This window comes from Barbus barbus (assembly GCF_936440315.1).
Source record: "Barbus barbus genome assembly, chromosome: 14".
Classification (NCBI taxonomy): domain Eukaryota; kingdom Metazoa; phylum Chordata; class Actinopteri; order Cypriniformes; family Cyprinidae; genus Barbus; species Barbus barbus.
This window is the reverse complement of record NC_136742.1, coordinates 32,019,982-32,044,610: the sequence shown is the minus strand read 5'-3', so window position 1 is coordinate 32,044,610 and position 24,629 is coordinate 32,019,982. Positions and strand designations below refer to the sequence as shown.

General features: G+C 44.0%; 2 protein-coding genes and 1 pseudogene across 5 annotated transcripts in view; 1 reads left to right on the top strand and 2 right to left on the bottom strand.

Moving 5' to 3' along the window:
- LOC306880072 (transcriptional repressor protein YY1-like) overlaps positions 1-24,629 on the top strand; it is a 672,069-nt gene that overhangs the window by 108,130 nt on the left and 539,310 nt on the right. The window lies entirely within an intron of this gene.
- The window catches only part of LOC306880073 (peptidyl-prolyl cis-trans isomerase FKBP3-like), a 391,610-nt gene that overhangs the window by 264,307 nt on the left and 102,674 nt on the right, over positions 1-24,629 (bottom strand). The window lies entirely within an intron of this gene.
- Positions 10,867-12,417, bottom strand: LOC306879915 (zona pellucida sperm-binding protein 4-like; annotated as a pseudogene). The gene is made up of 7 exons: positions 12,319-12,417; positions 11,889-12,233; positions 11,660-11,817; positions 11,397-11,589; positions 11,177-11,324; positions 11,026-11,098; positions 10,867-10,949 (listed from the first exon to the last, which is right to left on the bottom strand). The product of its transcript is annotated as a zona pellucida sperm-binding protein 4-like (transcript).

The following is a 24,629-nucleotide window of genomic DNA, read 5'->3' as shown; positions in this document are numbered from 1 at the left end:
CGAGAGCGTCCTGACGGGCAGCATCACTTCCTGGTTCGGGAACTGCACTATGCAGGACAGACGAGCCCTCCAGAGGGTGGTGCGTTCAGCGGAACGTACCATTCACACCGAGCTCCCTGACCTGCAGGACATCTACAGCAAGCGGTGCCTGACCAGGGCCAGGAAGATAGTGAAGGACCTCAGCCATCCCAACAATGGACTCTTTTCTCTGCTGCGTTCAGGGAGGCGCTTCCGCTGCATGAAGGCGAACACAGAGAGAATGAGGAGGAGCTTCTTCCCGCAGGCCATTCGGAGTCTTAACCTCTCTCCACTCTAAGCACATCACCCCACACTTCCACTTTGCACATTCTCATTACATCTGCACTAATTTGTAGAAGGTCACGTAAGGATAAATGAGTGGGACTTACATACCATTTGTCTTTAGTATTCCTTTTACTCACTTACACACTTTACTGCACTGCACAGCACACAGACACTTTATCACTGACATACACTTTACTTTTACAGAATCTATATAGAATCATATCATATTCTATTTTATTCTTCATATCTATTTTTATTCTCATATCTATTTGTTATTTTATTTTATTGCTAGTTTATTTCTATATATATGTTTACTGTACTTTTTCTATTTGCTATTTGTATTTTTGTAAACTTGAGGTTTATTCTTAATTTTGTTGGACAGTCGTACAATACATTTCACTACATGTCGTACTATGTATGTATATGTATGTGACAAATAAAATTAGAATTTGAATTTGAATAAATGTTGACTTGTGGTAATTTCCAGATTAATACAATTTGTGTACAATTAATCAGAGCACTTAAAGTTGCAAATATTTAAGCAAAATGCACTTTGTTATAATGCACTTTTGTCTTCATTAAATTGAAGAAAAATGCAGAGTTCTGTTTGTTGAGTAAATGTTTTCAGCATTAACTAATTAGCTCTGGCCCATGTATTTTTATTGAATCGTATCGAATCGTGTCACATTGTATCAAATCGTATCGAGACAGCTCTGTATCGAGGTACGTATCGAATCGTGACCTGTGTATCGAGGTATGTATCGTATCGCCAGGTTCTCCAAGGTATACAGCCCTAATACCTACCCCGGACTTGTGAGCGTCAGCCCGGGATGTTTCCAGTGCGGCTCTCCGCTCTCTCAGCTGGGCCTGCTTCTCCACGGCTTCCAGCTCCACCTGCACCGAATGCAGCTCGAACGTGTCCTCACCTGCACTCAAAGGTAGACACAAATCCGCCATTTAAGCAAGTAACAGTGAAACGATAGTAATGTGTGTGAATGGAGGATTTGCAATGTAAGTGAGATTAGCGACAGCCACGCTGCCGATGCTAACGGGCTATAAGCTAATAGCAGACTCGAGAGATCAGAATAAAACTAGTGATAACAAGGCCCTCTGATTGGTTTTGTTATAGAACGCTATAGTGGATATATTCACACGTTATAGAAAAACCATTTGAATAAGGCAGTCGAAGCCCCACTGTCGTCGTTAGAGCAGGTTCAGTGACAAACGGTTCCGTATGGCGTACTATCTAACAACCCGACCACACGCGCCAACCCGTTTGACTAAGGCCGTCAAAGCCCCACTGTCGTCGTTAAAGCACGTTCAGTGGCAAACGGTTCCGTATGGCATAATGTTATTGCATTGAAAGTCGAGCGAGATCATGGAATAAAAAGGCGAAAAAGGGCAAGGCCCTGTGTGTGTGTGTGTGATCTCAGTCTGGGTGTGTGCCGGAAGCGGAAGCGGAAGTGGAGAAAGCTACAGCACATTTATGAAGGGGCTCTGCCTGCGCCACTTGCTTCTGAAGCTGAAACTGCTGGGGAACCTGCTGGTCAGTTTGCTGTTGAACTGGCTTCTGAAACCGCTGGTCAGTTTGCAGTAACATCAGAGCTTGAGGGTTCTGGGGCAGATTACTGGACTGTGGAACAGCACTGCAAATAGAGCAAACCCAAAAACATAGTGTTTGGAAACAAATCAATTACCACTTTTCTGCCATTACGAAACAACTGAGCACAACTTCAGAATGCCTTGGACTCCTGTTTATACTCTGCAAATTAATCATCGTTATCAACCCCACCTCCGTTAATCAAGAATCATTACAGCTGCATTGACAAATTAACAATTTATCTTCACATTTGATTGGCTGTTTTCCACATGAAACTAAATGACCACTAAACTGAACGACAACAATAGCAGTTGTTCTCATTGCACTTTTTTGAGATTGATGGGCTGACATTCAATAATGACAGATAAAATAATGATAAAGTTATGGAAGACAGTCACTCTCATAAATGGTGGTGCAGATGCAGATGAGTTTTGTAAAATGCTCATTTTCAAGTTTAAGGATAGCTGTGCAAATTTTGAAGTTATAATATCTCCTATAAAAGGAGTTAAATCTTGTTTCTAGTTTTTGTAAGACATTTCAAATATGATTAACTGTTACATAGGAGCACTGAGGATGCAGTATACACAGTACTGCACTCGGTACTCACACACCTGGATAATAACAACACTTATGCACGGATGTTGTTTGTTGATTTCAGCTCAGCATTCAACACCGTCATTCCCTCCAAGCTGATCACTAAATTTGGAGACTTGGGTGTTAACACCTCCCTCTGTAGCTGGATTATGGACTTTCTGACCAACAGACCTCAGCATGTTAGGTCAGGCCACACCTGCTCCACCACCATCACACTCAACACCGGCGTACCACAGGGCTGTGTGCTGAGCCCATTCCTCTACTCCCTCTACACCCATGACTGCAGGCCTGTGCATGGATCCAACTCCATCATCAAGTTTGCTGACGACACCACAGTGATTGGCCTCATCAGAGACAACGATGAGACTGCCTACAGGGAGGAGGTACAGCACCTGGCTGCATGGTGCGCTGACAATAACCTGCTCCTCAACACCAGCAAGACAAAGGAACTTATTGTGGACTTCAGGAAGAAGAAAAGTGGAACGCATGACCCCATCCACATTAACGGGATGGTTGTTGAACGTGTCTCCAGCTTCAAGTTCCTGGGAACCCACATCTCGGAGGACCTGACCTGGACCACCAACACATCCAGCCTAGTCAAGAAGGCTCACCAACGCCTCTTCTTCCTTAGGACACTGAAGAAGAACCACCTGTCTCCAGCCATCCAGCGGAACTTCTACCGGTGTGCAATTGAAAGCATCCTGACCAACTGCATCACAGTCTGGTATGGGAACTGCACAGTTGCTGACCGCAAGGCACTGCAGAGGGTGGTGAAAACCGCCCAACGCATCACAGGGACACCACTTCCTGCCATTGAGGACGTCCAGAGAAAACGCTGTTTACATTGAGCTCGCGGCATTCTTAAGGACTCCTCTCACCCTGACCATAGACTGTTTAACTTACTGCCTTCTGGGAGGCGCTTCAGGAGCCTCCGATAAAGGACAAGCAGACTCAGGAACAGCTTTTTCCCTACAGCTGTTTCCCTACTAAACTCTGCCCAATGATACCCCCCTCACACACCACCACAAACTCTTCACCCCTCCCCATCATTAAAATCGGTTAAAAAACAAAAACAAAAAAACATCCACACACTGAGTACTATGCACTGGAAATTTTTATTTCTATGCACTTTCAATGTTCATTGCACTAGTATTTATATATCTTAATGTATAGCTTATTCATATCCATTTGTAATTATATTCATAGTTTTTGCTCATAGTGTACATACATTTACTGTACAATCCATCTGTATAGTATGTTCATATCACCCATCTGTATATCATACTGATAGTATTTAAAAAAATTTAAATTATGTCCATAGTACTACTGCCTTATCTGTATATTCTGTACACATGTAACATATTGTAGACACTGTATATCCTGTACCTCTGCTTATTGCACTTCTGGTTAGATGCTAACTGCATTTCGTTGCCCTGTACCTTACATGTGCAATGACAATAAAGTTGAATCTAATCTAATCTAATCTAAACATCATTTTGTTTTAGGATTGACTCAGATTTGCTGTTGGACTGGCTACTGAAACCGCTGGTCAGTTTGCAGGAACATCAGAGCTTGAGGATTCGGAGGCAAATTACTCCACTGTGGAACAGCATGACAGAAAGCACAAACTGCCAAAATCTGAAACAAACCCCAATTTCCAGCCATTGTTCAACAGCTAGTCACAAAGTGGAAATACTGCCCTTTGGTCTTTTTATACTCTACAGATTTCAGCTAATTAATGATAGCGCCACCCTCTTCATTAACTGTAATGATTCCCCAGACTTGCACAAGTGGGAGTTTATGTATTATTGATTCTCAAAATTCAAGTCTTTTTTTCTTATTCTTAACATATACAGGTACATCTAAAAAATAAGAATATCGTGAAAAAGGTCAATATTTATTGTCACTCATTTCAGAAAGGGAAACCCATATATTATATAGATTCATTACATATAGATTTTAAGCCTTTATTTCTTAAAATTTGGATGATTATGGCTTACAGATGGCCCACTACAGAACCCTGTTTGATGAGTGTGAACAAACATAGGGTTAAGAATCAACAACCGGTTTTTATTCAGAATCATTAAAAAACAAAAAAATAAAGAACTGCCAAAGTAAACGTGGGGGAAGTCGTGGCCTAATGGTTAGAGAGTCGGACTTGTAATCCAAAGGTTGCGGGTTCGAGTCTCCGGCCGGCAGGAATTGTAGGTGGGGGGAGTGAATGTCCAGCGCTCTCTCCACCCTCAATACCACGACTGAGGTGCCCTTGAGCAAGGCACCGAACCCCCAACTGCTCCCCGGGCGCTGCAGCATAAAATGTCTGCCCACTGCTCCGGGTGTGTGTTCACAGTGTGTGTGTGTGTTCACTGCTGTGTGTGTGCATGTTGGATGGGTTAAATGCAGAGTCATCTCAGATCATTTAAGGATTGGATCCAGACTGAAGTTTCTGTAATTCCTAGTTACCACGGGATGTTAATCAACAGAGAAACAAATAGAGACATAATTAGTGTAGCTGCTGTTCCATCTAAGAAAAAATGATTTGTTCAACCCAATAATAATAATGTACATTTGATCAGATATAACTGCAGTACAAGATTATAAAATGCATTATGTGAATGCTTGGCTAAAGAGATGTGTCTTTAATCTAGATTTAAACAGAGAGAGTGTGTCTGAACCCCGAACGTTATCAGGAAGGCTATTCCAGAGTTTGGGAGCCAAATGTGAAAAAGCTCTACCTCCTTTAGTGGACTTTGCTATCCTAGGTACTACCAAAAGTCCAGAGTTTTGCGACCTTAGGGAGCGGGTTGGATTGTAGCGTGGTAGAAGACAAGTTAGGTACGCAGGAGCTAAACCATTTAGGGCCTTATAGGCAAGTAATAATAATTTGTAAATGATACGGAACTTAATAGGTAGCCAGTGCAGAGACTGTAAAATTGGGGTAATATGATCATATTTTCTTGACCTGGTAAGAACTCTAGCCGCTGCATTTTGGACTATCTGTAGCTTGTTTATTGAAGATGCAGGACAACCAGCTAGCAGTGCATTACAATAGTCCAGTCTAGAGGTCATGAATGCATGAACTAGCTTTTCTGCATCAGAAACAGGTAGCATGCTTCGAAGCTTGGCAATGTTTCTAAGATGGAAGAATGCTGTTTTTGTAACATGGGAAATATGATTTTCAAAGGACAAGTTGCTGTCTAATATAACACCCAGATTTTTGACTTTAGAGGACGTAACAGTGCATCCGTCTAGTTGCAAATTATAATCCACGAGATTCTGTGTACTGTTTTTTGGTCCAATAAGTAATATCTCTATTTTATCTGAATTTAATTGGAGGAGATTATTGGTCATCCAATCTTTTACATTTTTTACACAATCTATTAGCTTAGATAGTTGAGAAGTTTCATCTTTTGTTGAGATATATAGTTGAGTATCATCAGCATAACAATGAAAACTAATCCCATATTTTCTAATAATATTACCAAGGGGCAACATGTATATTGAAAATAACAGAGGACCTAGGACAGATCCATGTGGTACTCCATACTTTATTGGTGATAACTGAGTTGACTCCCCATTTAAATGAACAAAGTGGTAGCGATCGGACAGGTAGGATATAAACCATCTTAAAGCCTGCCCATGAAAATACGAGTATAGTTTTGTAATCGATCTATGAGTGTGTCATGGTTTATAGTGTCGAACGCAGCACTAAGATCAAGTAATACTAGCAATGGGATGCAGCCTTGGTCTGAAGCAAGAAGCAAGCCATTTGTAATTTTAACAAGTGCAGTTTCTGTGCTATGGTGAGGCCTGAAACTTGACTGAAATTCTTCATAGAGATCATTTTTTTGCAAGAAGGAGCCAGTGGTGTCAAAAGTATTCACATTCATTACTCAAGTAGAAGTATAGATACTAGGGTTTAAAAAGACTTCTGTAGAAGTTGAAGTATCAACTCAAGTTTTTTACTCAAGTAAAAGTGTAAAAGTACTGGTTTCAAAACTACTTAAAGTATAAAAGTAAAAGTAATGGAAGGAAAAAGAAATGCCATTAAGGACAAAAGCTTAGGCCGTGGCACAGGGGCCTATTGTGCACTACCCCACCTCCTCAAAAAAAACTTTTTCTAAAGGCCATAATGACTATAATGTTATATTAAAATGTTAATGTTGAAAAATTTGGGATGCACTAGGCTACCTGTTTCAGCCGGATATGTGCCCACTGAAAATGAACGCATTTTAGTACAATGCAAATACATTAAAAAACCATATATGTGTACTACTGAGCATTAACGTGTTTCATGGAGCGGAAGATATGATGACTAGTTGCCTGTAAGTATTGTAATGGTGCAAAAAGTCAAACTTCAGAGGCATGTCATCAATAACCTTTATTGGAATGTAAATGTACATCAAGCTTAGCTGCAGGAATCTGTGAGGGCAACGGACGAAGAGAAAGCACCCGTTTGATAAATGAGCCAGTAGTGGAGAAATAATAACTTTTAAGAAATAATCTTTGTTGAGTGTGACGTGATTTGTGTCATGTGCAGGTGCGATGGATCGCGTACAAACCAATAGGGTGTCGGAATGGTATAGGTTTATATTCTCATCCAACCACAATTCACTCTATCCGGATGGCACGATTTATCTGGATAGGTTTTTATTTTTATTTTTTTTGAGCGATGACCAAGGGCGATGCTAGGATTTTCATTTTAGGGGGGCTCAGCCCCCAATGATGGTATAATAATAAAAAATAAATAAATATTTACAAAAAAATGTATTAATAGGGTAGGATGGTATACTAAACTTATTGCAGTATTCCACTGTATTGCATAGATGGGTATAACATCCGAGTACAAGCCAAATACAAGTCTACCTGATCTCACACACACACACACACACACCTGTTTACTGTACAAACCAAAAATGTTACTGTTTGCATTACTAGTACAAATCTTTTTCTATGCTCAAGTACAAACAGAAAATTGTAAACATACAACATCATATCACTTTAAACTTACACTGACTATCCATATTAGCAATATAAACAACACAGCTATAAGGCTGGACAATGGATTAAACTATGTGGGTGCTGTGATTAACTTTTAAAAGTAAAAAAAAAAAAAAAAAAACAGCAAAACTGAAGCAGTCTGTGAGAAGGACACACAATGTTTCAATCTCTGTCAATCACTCTGATATGCAATTAAAATGAGTGCACTGACTGAGTGCTGTCTGTCACTGTCTTTAATCACTTCTATGCATAACTGTACGGTAGTTAATGCCACATGCACTGTAATATTAAGTTCTATATTGAAAGCTAAATTTTCCAATGAAAATAGCAATAACGTGATCGTTTTATAAAGTATGCGTATAATGTGTTAAGGGCTTTCGCTGAAGGAAACAGCTGTGGTGTGATGAGTGGTGAATGCAGCGAAAACTTTACAGAAGATTGGAAACCGATTGCTCTCCCATGACTTTTTGTAAACTGTATTTAAGACAAAGAACTGCACAGATGTAGATATTATAACAATCTATCGATAAACACACACCTTGTCCTCTCCTCTGCGCCACCGCAGTCTGTGGATTGAAGAACGCGCAGAAAGATGGGGAGGAGCCGAAGTCTGCTGCCGTTTCAAATTTAAAGGAGGAAGAATCGCAAGATTTTTAGGAGGGCTGAGCAGAAAGTTAGGGGTGCTAAAGCCCCCCTAAAAATGACTTAGCAACGCCCATGACGATGACAAGCCGGAATGAAAACGAGCCGAAATGAAATAGGAGTAACGAGGCTATTTTTAAAATGTAAGGAGTAGAAAGTACAGATAATTGCGTGAAAATGTAAGGAGTAGAAGTAAAAAGTCGGCTGAAAAATAATTACTCCAGTAAAGTATAGATACCCAAAATTTCTACTTAAGTAAGGTAACGAAGAAGTATTTGTACTTCGTTACTTGACACCTCTGGAAGGAGCACAATTGAGCAGACACAACTTTTTCTAAAATTTTAGACATAAACGGAAGATTTGAAATGGGTCTGTAATTTGCCAGTTCATTAGAATCTAGTTGTGGTTTCTTAAGAGGCTTAATAACCGCCAGCTTGAATGGTTTTGGGACGTGACCTAAAGATAACGATGAGTTAATAATATTGAGAAGCGGTTCTTCTGCTACAGGTAACAACTCTTTCAGTAGTTTAGTGGGTACAGGATCTAATAAACACGTTGTTGGTTTAGATGCACTGATAAGTTTATTTAGCTCTTCCTGTCTTATAGTTGTAAAGCACTGCAGTTTTTCTTTTGGTGCGATGATGAATGAAGCTGAAATACTAGACGCAGTTGAATATACATTTGTGATTGTATTTCTGATGTTATCTATTTTATCAGTAAAGAAATTCATAAAGTCATTACTATTAAACTGTGAGGGAATATTTAGATCGGGCGGTGTCTGTTTATTTGTTAATCTAGCCACTGAGCTAAATAAAAACCTTGGATTGTTTTGGTTATCTATGAGTTTGCGGATATGCTCTGCCCTGGCATCTTTTAGAGCCTGTCTATAGCTGGACTCTACAGAAGGTGGCACTGTGTCTGTTTGATGTCTGCATTTACATATGCAAGACATATTTTTTAGGGTGTTTGCTCTTCTGCAACATACGTCTCCAAGACGTTTCCTGTCAGACATTTATTAGAATGCATGTAAAACTGCTTCTGAGACGTTTATCAGATTACAAGGCAGATGTTTCCCAGATCTTTATTCAAACATCTTGGGGGTGATTCTGGAGACATACCTTAGTTTCAGTAGTCATGTCAAAGCAGTAACTAAATCAGCATACTATTATCTCAAAAACATTGCAAGAATTAGATGTTTTGTTTCTAGTCAAGACTTGGAGAAACTTGTTCATGCCTTTATCACCAGCAGGGTGGATTATTGTAATGGTCTCCTCACCGGCCTTCCCAAGAAGACCATTAGACAGCTGCAGCTCATCCAGAACGCTGCTGCCAGGATTCTGACTAGAACCAGAAAATATGAGCATATCACACCAGTCCTCAGGTCCTTACACTAGCTTCCAGTTACATTTAGGATTGATTTTAAAGTACTTTTACTCATTTATAAGTCACTCAATGGCCTAGGACCCAAATACATTGCAGATATGCTCACTGAATATAAACCCAACAGACCACTCAGATCGAGTCAGTGAGAAATACCAAGGGTTCACACAAAACAAGGGGAGGCTGCTTTTAGCTATTATGCCACACACAGTTGGAACCAGCTTCCAGAAGAGATCAGACATGAGAAAACATTAGCCACATTTAAATCCAGACTCAAAACTCATCTGTTCAGCTGTGCATTTGTTGAATGAGCACTGTGCCATGTCCGAACTGACTGCATTGTATAATCATTTTCTCAACGGTTTTAAATTCATTTTAGAATCAATTTCTAAATCATCTTAAAATTCCTGGTTTTTATTTTTTAATTCCTTGTTTTTGCTGTGATTACTGTGTGACCATTTCACTTTCGTTTATGTAAAGCACTTTGAATTACCACTATATAAAGAATTGCGCCGAATTTGAAAGCTTCTCACAAGATTTGACCGATGTTACTGATTCTGCGACGAATTAGACCACTTTCTTCACTGTATCTCCAGCGCCGTGTATAACGGTGTCGCGTGATCGAGAGCAGCCCGTGGCTCCGGCCTGAGCAGATTAACGGTCTGTGGCACGTAGCGCAGATTCATTCCGCTTTCAGGTTCGTTTGGCCAATGTAGCTCTTGTAAATCGGCATGAGAACCCAAGGCTGTTCATTCCATTTTTCAAACTGAGACACAACCTCTTTGAATGCGTGTTGCAATGACGTCACGGGACACATCTAAGCCCAAAATCCGTGGCAATTACGAAAATTTGTGAGCTCTTGCAAAACCCTGGAGGGACTGACTAGTAACCCAAAGGTCAAGGGTTCAAGTCTCAGTACCAGCAGGAATTATACATGCGAGTGAATGTATAACTCTACCTTCAATACCCACAGCTGAGGTGCCCTTGAACAAGACCAAACACCCAATTGCTCCCCAGCAAAATATGCACACTTGGATGGGGATAAATGCATGTTGGTTGGGCTAAACGTCCTGTTAACCAAAAGTTAATGATTAACCCTTAATTTGGTGCCCTATGCAGTGGCCCAGGTTAACAACTGGAGGTTGGATAAGGGTCATGGCTTGTACAGAAGCCTCGACTCAATGCATGACTTTACAAAAAGGTCGTGGAACCTTGGTTTAATAGTGTTAAAGAAAAAAAATAACCCACAAACAGACGGGGAAGAGGCATGGAACACCAGATTCTGCAAAGCCAAAACAAAACCAATAGACAAAGATCTTGGTGTTCTGCAAGGTTTATTAAAAACACTAGATTAACAGGACCAGAGTAACTTCTCCACTAGAAACCACAGTCTGCTCACTAGAGATAGCCTTGATAGGAGTGTCTCTTCCTGAAATAAATTTTAGAAGTGTGAACGCACTTATAAAATTCTCAGTTCCGCTAGTCAAGTTAAAGCAAGAACTCACGTTTCCTCGTGCAGCTTTGCTCACAAGAGCCAGATGATGGAAGGCACACCTCTGTGCTGCAGTGGATGAAGATCTGACAGGGAAGAGAGAGGAGCAAGTCATAGAATCCACAAGTAGTAAAAATGAAACCGTTCAAGTAATGGGGGCATACAGTTTCCTGCAGAGGAACCAGTGAGGCTGGATCTACAAATGTGAACATTTTCACAACAAAGCGCTTGTAGTGGGTTGGGAACTGAAGACCAGACGATCCAGTCACTGGAACCAGTGTGGTCAGATAACGGTCGTCCTGGTAAGGGCATCTGAAGAGGAAAGAGGTGGTTAGAAAGTGCCTCCCAGTAGACAAACTGGATAAAGATTGGCTGTACACTCACCCATCAACCAGAAGGTCCCACTGGGGGAGACTGAGTGGACTGGGGGTTGAAGTCGCCCAACAACGTCCCAGCATCAGGACAATGTTGGGGTCAGTCCTCTCCATAATGCGCACCTCAACATACACAGGCTCCCGCAGGACTTTTGTGACGGGATAATCAGCGTCACTGTAGTAGGACGTGTAGGCCTCATCCCCTGAGGAACACTGGGGTTTAACCAGACTCATGTTTGAAAGGCTTGAGGAAGACACAGGACAAGACCTTACCTTCTGCGCACCCTTTGGTGACACATTGGCCATTGGCCAGTCTGAGCTCCACCCTGAGAGGTCCAGGAGCAGCTACTGGTGGAGGTGGAGGAACAGAGTTGACCTCCACAACCAGAGCTTCAACAGAAGTTCCAGAGTACCTACACTGAAAGAGAAGCCTGGACAACAGACGGTGAGCTTGTAGCATTTATCAAAGATTAAAATTCACACCAAGTCATAGATCACTTACTCAAAATGACTGTCCCTTGTGATGGAACCAAATGGTCCAATGCCAACTTCATATGAGGAGGTCATTCTGTTCTCATACACCACATCTCCGCTGTCCTCCTGCGAATAGAAACACTGTTGGCATCCAGTCCATAAGCAAAGCAGAACTACACCAGAAGCAGCTGCTCACCATCATGCTCGTGCCACATGCGGTCACAGGGAACTGGTATATAGCAAAAGAAGGTGTGGACTCCACAGGACGGCAAGGTGGGTCGTTTCCACCCAGTAAACTAACCGAATCCAGACTCAGTCGAGGCAGAGTAACGTCTCTAGACACCACTACCACAAACTGACCATCTCTAATACACTGGACAGTCACTGGAACAAAGGTACAAGAGCAGGTTAAGGCTGAGAATGTTTAACATGAACAGAATAAGATCGAGAAAGCTTACCTGCCCTCCCATAGTAACACTGCTGCCCATTAAAGCAGCAGTTAATAGCTTCACACTCAGCACCACTGATCCCAGGAGGTCCACATTGGATCTGCTCATAGTCAGCTACAGCACATTTATCAAGGGGCTCTGCCTGGGCCACTGGCTTCTGAAGCTGAAACTGCTGAGGAAACCGCTGGTCAGTTTGCTGTTGAACTGGCTGCCGAAACCGCTGGTCGGTTTGCTGTTGAACTGGCTGCCGAAACCGCTGGTCGGTTTGCCCTTGAACTGGCTGCCGAAACCGCTGGTCGGTTTGCCCTTGAACTGGCTTCTCAAACCTCTTGTCAGTTTGCTGTTGAACTGGCTGCCGAAACCGCTGGTCAGTTTGCTGTTGAACTGGCTGCCGAAACCGCTGGTCAGTTTGCTGTTGAACTGGCTGCCGAAACCGCTGGTCAGTTTGCTGTTGAACTGGCTGCCGAAACCGCTGGTCAGTTTGCTGTTGAACTGGCTGCCGAAACCGCTGGTCAGTTTGCTGTTGAACTGGCTGCCGAAACCGCTGGCCAGTTTGCTCTTGAACTGGCTTCTGAAACCGCTGGTCAGTTTGCCCTTGAACTGGCTGCCGAAACCGCTGGTCAGTTTGCTCTTGAACTGGCTTCTCAAACCTCTTGTCAGTTTGCTGTTGAACTGGCTGCCGAAACCGCTGGTCAGTTTGCTGTTGAACTAGCTGCCGAAACCGCTGGTCAGTTTGCTCTTGACCTGGCTTCTGAAACCGCTGGTCAGTTTGCTCTTGAACTGGCTTCTGAAACCGCTGGTCAGTTTGCTCTTGAACTGGCTTCTGAAACCGCTGGTCAGTTTGCTCTTGAACTGGCTTCTGAAACCGCTGGTCAGTTTGCTGGAACAGAGCTTGAGGGTTCTGAGGCAAATTACTCCACTGTGGAACAGCATGACAGAAAGCACAAACTGCCAAAATCTGAAACAAACCCCAACTTCCAGCCATTGTTCAACAGCTAGTCACAAAATAGAGATGTAGCCTTTTGGTCTTTTTGTACTCTACAGATTTCAGCTAATTAATGATAGCTCCTCCCTCTTCATTAATCCTCACGATTCTCCAGACTTGCATGAGTTGGAGCTTATGCAACTGTGTGATTCAATTACCCTTGTTACATGCATGAAAAAACTAACTTGAGCATAATTAAAAATAGCATACTTGTATTAATTTCTGCCAATTGACCAATTGAAGGGCCAGTTGATCATCCATGCTTGAACATATGGCCTATAATCGTGAGAATTTATGTGAGAAAACGTATTTTCGCTTTCCACTGAATGTTCTGTAGTGGGTGCACCTCGTTAGTGTTGTGTTGTGTAGTATGTGCGCAGCTATGACAAGACAGCGACAGATGAGAAGGAATCTTGTTGCGTAGTGTGAGCAACACAGTGACTCGACTAGTCTTTCAATCATGTAGTATGAGCTTGCCATTAGAAACACATCTTGAAATGTACAGACCTCTATCTTCAGACTGTATCAAAAGAAAGTTGATTTAAAGTGAAAGTGAAATTGACGTGACATGTGGCCAAGTATGGTGACCCATACTCGGAATTTGTGCTCTGCATTGAACCCATCCAAAGTGTACACACACACCGTGAACACACACCCGGAGCAGTGGACAGCCATTTATGTTGCGGTGCCCAGGGAGCAGTTGGGGGTTCGGTGCCTTGCTCAAGGGCACCTCAGTCGTGGTATTGAGGGTGGAGAGAGCGCTGGAAATTCACTCCCCCCCACCTACAATCCCTGCCGGACCTGAGACTCAAACCCGCAACATTTCCCCTTTAACATACTCATGATTATGTTGAAGCTTTAAGTGTTACATGAACCCTGTCCCAGCCATAGCTGCTCTATTCTTAAATGCTGCATTATAATTAAAATACAGTCATTCATATTATAAAGTGCTTTTAAAATCTTGCACACTGCAATATCAACATCCTTCTGTACAGCCCAAAATTGTATTTGTCGGGGTGCAGATTAGCCCTTCACTCAGGAAATAAAATGCTTCAAATTTATTTAATCAGAATCAGAAAGAGCTTTATTGCCAAGTGTGTTTGCACACACAAGGAATTTGTCTTGGTGTTAGGAGCTTCCAGTACAGAAATACAAACATAGTGCAGACAACATATAATTAAGGTAATAAAAACACTAATAATGAAGAGAATAGACAATAAATTATAAATAACAACAGCAATAAAAATACAAATATAGAGAAAATGTGCATTTGTCCTTAAGAACAAGATGGCGCCGCTGTGTTCGGACGCCGTGAGGTTCGCTCCACCGAGAATTTGCTTCTACCTTCCTTTTTACTTAGTTTTACTTTCTCTTTTTACACATCTCACGTCGGCACTGATCACCTACAACATAGAAACACTTTTGGACATTGGAAACCGCTACACCAACCTGTTTCAGGACACTTTATCCACGAATCCTGCGTGGCCTCTGGAGATTCTTCGGAACGCGGAGATAAACAACACCCCCCCGAGGCGACGGATCAAGAAACACCGCGGGAAGCGCGCTGGAATTCGAGTCAGACTCAGGAAAAGGGCTCACAGTCCTCCTCTCCCAAGCATTCTCCTCGCTAATGTCCAATCCTTGGAGAATAAGATGGACGATCTTAGAGCCAGGATTAGTTTCCAACGGGACATTAGGGACTGTAACATCCTTTGTTTGTCAGAAACGTGGCTTTCGTCCTCGGTCCCGGACACTGCTGTAATGCCGAGTGATAACTTCTCTGTCTTTCGGACGGACAGAACAGCAGAGGCCGGTAAATCCAGGGGTGGAGGAGTATGTTTCATGATCAACAAGAAATGGTGTGACCCCAGGAATATCTCCATTCTGTCGCGTTCCTGCTCGCCTCATCTGGAACATCTTTCCATTATCTGCCGCCCATTTTATCTGCCCCGGGAGTTTTCATCGATCATTGTTACTGCTGTGTACATTCCACCACAGGCGGACACTGGCTTGGCTTTGTCTAAACTTCACGATGTGCTCAGCGGCCACATTAACAAACATCCTGACGCTGCCTTCATCATCGCGGGGGACTTTAACAAAGCCAACCTCAAGCAGGTCATGCCGAACTTTTACCAACATGTATCCTGTCCAACTAGAGGACCAAACACACTGGATCATTGCTACACTCAGTTCAAGGATGCCTACAAAGCCCGCTCACTACCGGCTTTTGGCAAATCGGACCATGCCGCCATCTTTCTAACACCGAGATACAAACAAAGGCTCGTTCAGGAACCTCCGGTGCAGAGAGTAGTGACGCGCTGGTCCTCCCACTCAGAGACTATGCTGCAGGCGGCGCTTGATGACGTCGACTGGGACATGTTCCGGGCGAGTTCTTCTGACGTCAGCGAGTTCACGGATGTAGCATTAAGCTTCGTAAACACGCTAACCGAGCAAGCTACAGAAACAATAACGATAAGGACATTCTCCAATCAGAAACCGTGGGTGGACAGAACAATCCGTGCCGCGGTTAACACACGCACCGCCGCTTACAATGAGGCTCTTCTGTCTGGGAATACGAGCGAGTACAAAGCATCGTGCTATGCTCTCCGACGCGCAGTAAGAGCCGCCAAACACAGATACAGAGAGAGAATTGAGTCTCATTTCCAGCTCAACGACTCTCGACGGATGTGGCAGGGACTGAGGACCATCTGTGACTTCGGAAACAAATCCTCCGCGGAGGTGAGAGCAGATCCGTTGCTGGCCGACGAGTTAAACATCTTCTACGGCCGCTTCGATGGCAACGGCGGTGGCGCGTTTCTGCCGACCAGCGCGTCTGGAAGCAGCAGGCAGAGCAGCGATGATCCTGTAATCACCGTGTCGGAGGATGAGGTTCGGAGGGCGCTAAAGAGAGTGAACGTCAGGAAAACAGCCGGACCTGATGGGATAACCGGCCGTGTTCTGAGGTCCTGCGCCGATCAGCTCGCTGGTTTGTTCACTTCTATCTTTAATGAGTCCCTTGCTACCGCCGTGGTTCCCACCTCATTAAAAAAATCCATCATTATCCCTGTGCCAAAGAACAATAAACCCTCTTGCCTGAATGACTATCGCCCAGTTGCCCTCACATCTATAGTCATGAAGGTTTTTGAGAGACTTGTAAAGAGCCACATTTGCTCCTCCATCCCTGATACTCTGGACCCTCTTCAGTTTGCCTATCGCCCAAACAGATCCACGGACGATGCCATTTCTCACGTTCTCCACTCTTCCCTCACACACTTGGATAGCAACAATGGAAATTATGTAAGGCTGCTATTCATTGACTATAGCTCAGCTTTCAACACTATAGTCCCCATCAAACTGGCATCTAAACTCACAGACCTCGGCCTAAACTCCTCACTCTGTGACTGGATTCAAGACTTCCTCACCGGCAGACCTCAAGTGGTGAAAGTTGGCCAGTTCACCTCAAACTCCATCACTCTGAACATAGGAGCCCCACAGGGCTGTGTCCTGAGTCCCCTGCTCTACTCTCTCTACACGCATGACTGCGTGTCCTCTCACAGCTCCACATCTATTGTCAAATTCGCTGATGATACTGTGGTTCTGGGCCTCATCTCCAACAACGATGAGACCGCATACTTGGACGAGGTAGAGAGACTCACACCATGGTGCCAGGACAACTGTCTCTCTCTGAATGTGAGCAAAACTAAAGAGCTGATCATGGACTTCAGGAAGAGACAGCAGCAGCCCTACACACCTCTTATGATCAGTGGGACCCCTGTGGAGAGGGTGAGTAGCTTCAAGTACCTCGGTGTAAACATCTCTGAGAACCTGACTTGGACTACACACATCCAAACTCAGGTAAAGAAAGCCAGGCAAAGACTGTACCATCTGCGACAGCTGAGGAAATTCAGGGTCTCACCAGCAATCCTGAAAACTTTCTATTCAGGGACCATAGAAAGTGTATTGACTCAGTGCATCTCAGTGTGGTATGGAAACAGCTCCAATCAGGACTGCAAAGCACTACAGAGAGTTGTGCGCTTAGCTGAGCGCATCTCAGGGTCTGCTCTCCCCTCTCTGCAGGACATCTACCTCAAACGCTGCAAAAATAGAGCTGTCAAAATAATCAAGGACTCAAATCACCCTGGTAACCAGCTATTCACTTTGCTTCCTTCTGGTAAGCGCTTCCGTAGCCTGATGACAAAAACTGAGAGACTTAGGAGGAGCTTCTTCCCCCAGGCCATCAGGCTCCTAAACTCTAACTCTGTGTCATAACATCACTTGACTCCATGTAAATATCACCATATCAATAAGCTATTCATAATTTTTCTCTACCTCATATTGCTGCTATTATATACCCTGTACAACTTTTTTGCACATTATTTTGCACATTCCTCTTAGTACTATTTAAGTCAACAACATACTGACCTGCACATTTATATTTATATTTTTTATCTATCTTTTTATTTTATTCTTTTTATTTTATTTTATTTTTTTCTACTTTTCTTCTCTTAATATTTGTATACTTTATAATTGCACTGTCCTTGGAGCGGACCTGACCTACATTTCACTGCTGGTTATACTCTGTATAATTGTGTATGTGACGAATAAAACTCTTGAATCTTGAATCTTGTACGGATGAAGGTTTGATGAGTTATTTACAGATGTACAGTACTGGGGTGTGTTGTGTGTTGTTCAGGTGGGATATGGCCTGGGGGAAAAAAATGTTCTTGTGTCTGTCTGTTCTGGTGCTCAGTGATCTGTAGCACCGGCCAGAGGGCAACAGTTCAAAGAGAGAGTGAGCTGGGTGTGAGGGGTCCAGAGTGACTTTCTTAGCCCTTTTCCTCACTCTGGAGATATAAAGATCTTGGAGGTTGGGTAGAGGGGCACCGATAATCTTCTCAGCAGTCCTGACTGTCCGTTGTAGTCTTCTGATGTATGTTTTGGTAGCTGAGCCAAACCAAATAGATATAGATGAACAAAGGACAGGCTCGATGATGGCAGAGTAGAACTGTTTCAGCAGCTCCTGTGGCAGGTTGAACTTCCTTAGCTGGCGGAGGAAATACAGCCTCTGCTGGGCCTTTTTCACAATATAGTCAATGTGAATGTCCCACTTCAGGTCCTGGGAGATGGTGGTGCCCAGAAACCCGAATGACTCGCTGCAGCCACAGTGCTGTCCATGATGGTGAGTGGGGGGAGTGCAGGGGGTTTCCTCCTAAAGTCTACTATCATCTCCACAGTTTTGAGCGTGTTGAGCTCCAAGTTGTTGTGACTGCACCAGACAGCCAGCTCCTCAACCTCCTGTCTGTAAGCAGACCCATATTGGCAACGTCATCCACAGACCTGTTTGCCCTGTAGGCAAACTGAAGAGGATCCAGCAAGGGTCCAGTGACGTCCATCAGGTAGGCCAGGACCAGTCGCTCAAATGACTTCATGATTCATCTTCATGTATTGAAATACATATGCATTGTAATTTGTTTCTTATTAGAGAAGGAGTCTGGAGTGGGAAAGAAACGCTTATTCAAAATTGAAAAGATTTTAAAAACCAACGCTTTTTTTGACAGCGAACGCAAAGTATGGATACCCATACTTGAAAATTGTCCTCTACATTTAACCCTCCCAAGTTGCTGCACACACATTAGAAGCAGTGAGTAGTTAACACACCCAGAGCAGTCGGCAACCAGTCGCTGTGGTGCCCGGGGAGCAACTGGGTGTATTGAAAGTGGAAGAGAGCACTGTTCATTCTCTCCCCAACCTACATTCCCTACTGCTATTGAGAATTAAACCTGCAAACTTCAGGTTACAAGTCTGACTCCAACCATTAGGCCACAACTGCCCAGCTTACAACTAAATCTTTCCCCATTTAAGCAGATAGTACTAGCAGGACTGACAAATGCATCACAAATGACCTACAAGTTGGGGGGGGGGGGGGGGGGCAGTCATGGCCTAATGGTTAATGAGTCAGACTAGCAGTCTCCCCAGGATTTCGCAGTACTTTTTTTCTGATTTTTGCAGCCAAAAATGACTGATTTTGCTGACAGTAAAGCACTCACCCTAATCGCACATGTACATCTCGGAGATGTCTGTTTGATGTCTGCATTTACATATGCAAGACGTATTTTTTAGGGTGTTTGCTCATCTGCAACAAACGTCTCCAAGACGTTTCCTGTCAGATGTCAAATAAACATTTATTAGAATGCATGTAAAACTGCTTCTGAGACGTTTATCAGATTACAAGGCAGATGTTTCCCAGATCTTTGTTCAAAAACATTGCAAGAATTAGATGTTTTGTTTCTAGTCAAGACTTGGAGAAACTTGTTCATGCCTTTATCACCAGCAGGGTGGATTATTGTAATGGTCTCCTCACCGGCCTTCCCAAGAAGACCATTAGACAGCTGCAGCTCATCCAGAACGCTGCTGCCAGGATTCTGACTAGAACCAGAAAATATGAGCATATCACACCAGTCCTCAGGTCCTTACACTAGCTTCCAGTTACATTTAGGATTGATTTTAAAGTACTTTTACTCATTTATAAGTCACTCAATGGCCTAGGACCCAAATACATTGCAGATATGCTCACTGAATATAAACCCAACAGACCACTCAGATCGAGTCAGTTAGAAATACCAAGGGTTCACACAAAACAAGGGGAGTCTGCTTTCAGCTATTATGCCACACACAGTTGGAACCAGCTTCCAGAAGAGATCAGACATGAGAAAACATTAGCCACATTTAAATCCAGACTCAAAACTCATCTGTTCAGCTGTGCATTTGTTGAATGAGCACTGTGCCATGTCCGAACTGACTGCATTGTATAATCATTTTCTCAACGGTTTTAAATTCATTTTAAAATCAATTTCTAAATCATCTTAAAATTCCTGGTTTTTATTTTTTAATTCCTTGTTTTTGCTGTGATTACTGTGTGACCATTTCACTTTCGTTTATGTAAAGCACTTTGAATTACCACTATATAAAGAATTGCGCCGAATTTGAAAGCTTCTCACAAGATTTGACCGATGTTACTGATTCTGCGACGAATTAGACCACTTTCTTCACTGTATCTCCAGCGCCGTGTATAACGGTGTCGCGTGATCGAGAGCAGCCCGTGGCTCCGGCCTGAGCAGATTAACGGTCTGTGGCACGTAGCGCAGATTCATTCCGCTTTCAGGTTCGTTTGTCCAATGTAGCTCTTGTAAATCGGCATGAGAACCCAAGGCTGTTCATTCCATTTTTCAAACTGAGACACAACCTCTTTGAATGCGTGTTGCAATGACGTCACGGGACACATCTAAGCCCAAAATCCGTGGCAATTACGAAAATTTGTGAGCTCTTGCAAAACCCTGGAGGGACTGACTAGTAACCCAAAGGTCAAGGGTTCAAGTCTCAGTACCAGCAGGAATTATACATGCGAGTGAATGTATAACTCTACCTTCAATACCCACAGCTGAGGTGCCCTTGAACAAGACCCCAAACACCCAATTGCTCCCCAGCAAAATATGCACACTTGGATGGGGATAAATGCATGTTGGTTGGGCTAAACGTCCTGTTAACCAAAAGTTAATGATTAACCCTTAATTTGGTGCCCTATGCAGTGGCCCAGGTTAACAACTGGAGGTTGGATAAGAGTCATGGCTTGTACAGAAGCCTCGACTCAATGCATGACTTTACAAAAAGGTCGTGGAACCTTGGTTTAATAGTGTTAAAGAAAAAAAATAACCCACAAACAGACGGGGAAGAGGCATGGAACACCAGATTCTGCAAAGCCAAAACAAAACCAATAGACAAAGATCTTGGTGTTCTGCAAGGTTTATTAAAAACACTAGATTTACAGGACCAGAGTAACTTCTCCACTAGAAACCACAGTCTGCTCACTAGAGATAGCCTTGATAGGAGTGTCTCTTCCTGAAATAAATTTTAGAAGTGTGAACGCACTTATAAAATTCTCAGTTCCGCTAGTCAAGTTAAAGCAAGAACTCACGTTTCCTCGTGCAGCTTTGCTCACAAGAGCCAGATGATGGAAGGCACACCTCTGTGCTGCAGTGGATGAAGATCTGACAGGGAAGAGAGAGGAGCAAGTCATAGAATCCACAAGTAGTAAAAATGAAACCGTTCAAGTAATGGGGGCATACAGTTTCCTGCAGAGGAACCAGTGAGGCTGGATCTACAAATGTGAACATTTTCACAACAAAGCGCTTGTAGTGGGTTGGGAACTGAAGACCAGACGATCCAGTCACTGGAACCAGTGTGGTCAGATAACGGTCGTCCTGGTAAGGGCATCTGAAGAGGAAAGAGGTGGTTAGAAAGTGCCTCCCAGTAGACAAACTGGATAAAGATTGGCTGTACACTCACCCATCAACCAGAAGGTCCCACTGGGGGAGACTGAGTGGACTGGGGGTTGAAGTCGCCCAACAACGTCCCAGCATCAGGACAATGTTGGGGTCAGTCCTCTCCATAATGCGCACCTCAACATACACAGGCTCCCGCAGGACTTTTGTGACGGGATAATCAGCGTCACTGTAGTAGGACGTGTAGGCCTCATCCCCTGAGGAACACTGGGGTTTAACCAGACTCATGTTTGAAAGGCTTGAGGAAGACACAGGACAAGACCTTACCTTCTGCGCACCCTTTGGTGACACATTGGCCATTGGCCAGTCTGAGCTCCACCCTGAGAGGTCCAGGAGCAGCTACTGGTGGAGGTGGAGGAACAGAGTTGACCTCCACAACCAGAGCTTCAACAGAAGTTCCAGAGTACCTACACTGAAAGAGAAGCCTGGACAACAGACGGTGAGCTTGTAGCATTTATCAAAGATTAAAATTCACACCAAGTCATAGATCACTTACTCAAAATGACTGTCCCTTGTGATGGAACCAAATGGTCCAATGCCAACTTCATATGAGGAGGTCATTCTGTTCTCATACACCACATCTCCGCTGTCCTCCTGCGAATAGAAACACTGTTGGCATCCAGTCCATAAGCAAAGCAGAACTACACCAGAAGCAGCTGCTCACCATCATGCTCGTGCCACATGCGGTCACAGGGAACTGGTATATAGCAAAAGAAGGTGTGGACTCCACAGGACGGCAAGGTGGGTCGCTTCCACCCAGTAAACTAACCGAATCCAGACTCAGTCGAGGCAGAGTAACGTCTCTAGACACCACTACCACAAACTGACCATCTCTAATACACTGGACAGTCACTGGAACAAAAGGTACAAGAGCAGGTTAATGCTGAGAATGTTTAACATGAACAGAATAAGATCGAGAAAGCTTACCTGCCCTCCCATAGTAACACTGCTGCCCATTAAAGCAGCAGTTAATAGCTTCACACTCAGCACCACTGATCCCAGGTGGTCCACATTGGATCTGCTCATAGTCAGCTACAGCACATTTATCAAGGGGCTCTGCCTGGGCCACTGGCTTCTGAAGCTGAAACTGCTGAGGAAACCGCTGGTCAGTTTGCTGTTGAACTGGCTGCCGAAACCGCTGGTCGGTTTGCTGTTGAACTGGCTGCCGAAACCGCTGGTCGGTTTGCTGTTGAACTGGCTGCCGAAACCGCTGGTCGGTTTGCTGTTGAACTGGCTGCCGAAACCGCTGGTCAGTTTGCCCTTGAACTGGCTGCCGAAACCGCTGGTCAGTTTGCTGTTGAACTGGCTGCCGAAACTTCTGGTCAGTTTGCCCTTGAACTGGCTGCCGAAACCGCTGGTCAGTTTGCTGTTGAACTGGCTTCTGAAACCGCTGGCCAGTTTGCCGTTGAACTGGCTTCTGAAACCGCTGGTCAGTTTGCCCTTGAACTGGCTTCTCAAACCGCTGGTCAGTTTGCCCTTGAACTGGCTTCTCAAACCGCTGGTCAGTTTGCTCTTGAACTGGCTTCTCAAACCTCTTGTCAGTTTGCTGTTGAACTGGCTGCCGAAACCGCTGGTCAGTTTGCTGTTGAACTAGCTGCCGAAACCGCTGGTCAGTTTGCTCTTGAACTGGCTTCTGAAACCGCTGGTCAGTTTGCTCTTGAACTGGCTTCTCAAACCTCTTGTCAGTTTGCTGTTGAACTGGCTGCCGAAACCGCTGGTCAGTTTGCCGTTGAACTGGCTGCCGAAACCGCTGGTCAGTTTGCCGTTGAACTGGCTGCCGAAACCGCTGGTCAGTTTGCCCTTGAACTGGCTTCTCAAACCTCTTGTCAGTTTGCTGTTGAACTGGCTGCCGAAACCGCTGGTCAGTTTGCTGTTGAACTGGCTGCCGAAACCGCTGGTCAGTTTGCTGTTGAACTGGCTGCCGAAACCGCTGGCCAGTTTGCTGTTGAACTGGCTTCTCAAACCGCTGGTCAGTTTGCCCTTGAACTGGCTTCTCAAACCGCTGGTCAGTTTGCCCTTGAACTGGCTGCCGAAACCGCTGGTCAGTTTGCTCTTGAACTGGCTTCTCAAACCTCTTGTCAGTTTGCTGTTGAACTGGCTGCCGAAACCACTGGTCAGTTTGCTGTTGAACTAGCTGCCGAAACCGCTGGTCAGTTTGCTCTTGAACTGGCTTCTGAAACCGCTGGTCAGTTTGCTCTTGAACTGGCTTCTGAAACCGCTGGTCAGTTTGCTCTTGAACTGGCTTCTGAAACCGCTGGTCAGTTTGCTCTTGAACTGGCTTCTGAAACCGCTGGTCAGTTTGCTCTTGAACTGGCTTCTGAAACCGCTGGTCAGTTTGCTCTTGAACTGGCTTCTGAAACCGCTGGTCAGTTTGCTGGAACAGAGCTTGAGGGTTCTGAGGCAAATTACTCCACTGTGGAACAGCATGACAGAAAGCACAAACTGCCAAAATCTGAAACAAACCCCAACTTCCAGCCATTGTTCAACAGCTAGTCACAAAATAGAGATGCAGCCTTTTGGTCTTTTTGTACTCTACAGATTTCAGCTAATTAATGATAGCTCCTCCCTCTTCATTAATCCTCACGATTCTCCAGACTTGCATGAGTTGGAGCTTATGCAACTGTGTGATTCAATTACCCTTGTTACATGCATGAAAAAACTAACTTGAGCATAATTAAAAATAGCATACTTGTATTAATTTCTGCCAATTGACCAATTGAAGGGCCAGTTGATCATCCATGCTTGAACATATGGCCTATAATCGTGAGAATTTATGTGAGAAAACGTATTTTCGCTTTCCACTGAATGTTCTGTAGTGGGTGCACCTCGTTAGTGTTGTGTTGTGTAGTATGTGCGCAGCTATGACAAGACAGCGACAGATGAGAAGGAATCTTGTTGCGTAGTGTGAGCAACACAGTGACTCGACTAGTCTTTCAATCATGTAGTATGAGCTTGCCATTAGAAACACATCTTGGAATGTACAGGCCTCTATCTTC